This window comes from Sipha flava, unplaced genomic scaffold (assembly GCF_003268045.1).
Source record: "Sipha flava isolate LNK unplaced genomic scaffold, YSA_version1 260_pilon_pilon, whole genome shotgun sequence".
NCBI lineage: Eukaryota > Metazoa > Arthropoda > Insecta > Hemiptera > Aphididae > Sipha > Sipha flava.
In genome coordinates this window covers 58,457-60,954 of record NW_020272921.1, presented here as the reverse complement: position 1 = coordinate 60,954, position 2,498 = coordinate 58,457, and the positions used below count along the sequence as shown (strand labels likewise).

At 23.3% G+C, this 2,498-nt stretch overlaps 1 pseudogene; it reads left to right on the top strand.

Annotated features, from left to right (window-relative positions):
- Positions 1-198: 198 nt before the first annotated feature.
- On the top strand, positions 199-1,860 carry LOC112684983 (annotated as a pseudogene).
- The last annotated feature ends 638 nt before the right edge of the window (positions 1,861-2,498 follow it).

Genomic DNA, 2,498 nt, shown 5'->3' with positions numbered 1-2,498 from the left:
GAAGTCATACCCTGTCAAAGTTATTGAACGATTCAGTACGATATTCATTTTTCTATTACAAAATAAACGACTATCTACATATTCTACATCATAAAAAATATGATAAAATAATTGTATTTTATTACTTACATATAAAATCTAAATAAAATAATTAAAAAAAGTATAAAAAATATTTATCATCCTACATAATATATGTAGACTCATATGAACAAGCTGCAGTGAAGGAAGTCCAAATATTTATGTCGGAGTCAGAGAATGAAGAAAATTTTGGACGGCGAAAAAGGCTAAAACTATCCAAACCCCAATTTGATGCATCACCAGATAATGTCAGCGATAGTGAGTACCTATTACCTGTAGGTGTTGATATCATACAATATTTTGAATATATAATTTTTAATTGATAGTTAGTGATTTTTGTGAAGATGTGACTCTAAGTATTTATAAAAAACCACCACATACTAACAATAAAAATAAATCTGCAGAAGTATACAGAAGTAACAACATTTTATCTAGTTAATTTTAAATTATTTTTACATATGGCTAATATTTTTAATAAATTAGGTAACACAGCAGAATCAATTTCACATTTTACTAACAATTATGATCAAGGTAATATTATATTTAACTAGTTAGTAGTTGTCTATATTATATTTTTTAATTTATTTATAATTTGTTACATTATTATATTATAGAAGCTTATACAATACAATCAAACTTGAACAAAAATGAAAATATTATACATAATGTCCAAGGTATGTATATTCATTTTTGTTTTTATATAATATTTTAATTACCTATTTATTATTTGCAATATTTAGAAACATATACAATACAATCACACTTGAATGAAAATGAAAATATTTTATTGAGTAATCAAGGTAATAATATTGTATTTAATAAAGTAAATGTCAAATTCTACTTTATAACTTATATATTTATATATTTATATTTTTATATTTATACTTATATATATATATATATATTACCTTGATTACTCAATATATATATATATATAATAATATAATATATATATATATATATATTTATAGTTCTTACTTATCATTATTTTGTTTCATTTTTGGTGCTAGATCTAAGTCAAAGGACTCAACAGTTTATTGGACAAAATGTTGATAGTAGTGTACAGAACGATCAAGGTAATAACTATAAATTAATATAATACATATTTTACTTTAAAAAAAATGTATAATTAAAAGTGGTGTGCTTACTTTTACAGAATTTGACCACTCTACAAGTATGTTCTTGAATAGATTGGACAGAAGGTTAGATTTACTTTTGGAATATATGATACATCCTCCTAGTACATAATGTGTTTGTTAAATAATTCGGTTTTAAGTATGTTTCCATTAAAAAGTATTGAAGCCATAAAAGATATTGAGGAAAACTTACAAAATGATGAATATAACATTAAAATAGTAAGAATAGTAAAATGTCATTTTAATTTTTTATAAAAAATCTGTTAATTTCTTTAGACTAATTTTAAACGTTCAGTTGGTGGAACAAGTTTACAAAACTTTATCAAAAGAGTACTTGCAAGACTATTTACAAATAAATTATCTTCTGTTTGTTCTTGGACAGGATTTATGAATAATTTTAGATTAGATAATCTTAAAATTATGATGATATTAAAACGTAATTATTTATTGTTTTCATTTATCTAATCCACCTGCAATAACATAGTAATATTATTTTTTTAGAAATTGCTTTTGAAAATTATCAAATGAATGATAGTAGTTTTGAGTGTCTCATAAAAGATTGGTTTCGTCATGGAAGCCAGCGTTTGGCACGTGAAGTAAATACCAACCAGTGAAATGTAAATTCACCAAAATATTTTGTAAATAGGTAAGTTTACAAATAGTATAAATATTATGGTTAACTATATATCTAGTGGTGAACTTGGATTAAATAATAAATAATTTGTTAGTTAGTTATTATATTTTTGATTTAGCACCTACTATGGTTATAATTTTGAATACATAATCTTGGTACCTTGTAAAATAATAAAATAGACCAACCCAGCCAATTACCAAATGTATCTAATGTATTTATAATTTTCGATGAGCAGCAAAAATATAAATATAAATATAAATACTTAAATAGTTAAGTTATATTCAGTGTTTGGAAAGATTACCAATATTTTTATCTGTATTAAATATACTAGTTGTATAGTAATTTAATTTTAAATACTGCCAATGCATTTAGTATTTCCTTTTTCATATTGATGTTACGTATGATTTCACTTTTTTTATGATGAAATAGACCATTTGGTGTGCTTGAATATATATTAAACAAATAAAAGCAGCCTCTGCAATTTGACTGATAGGTGCAGTTGCGCATTGTGCCCCAAGAATATTGGACAGTATACAGATTTGAATATTTGCTTACAGTTATAATAAAAATTATATGACGACACATTTAATTTTTGCTTTATGAGCCACATTTAAATTTAAAATTGAACATTTTTCAAAAAAAAAATTTAG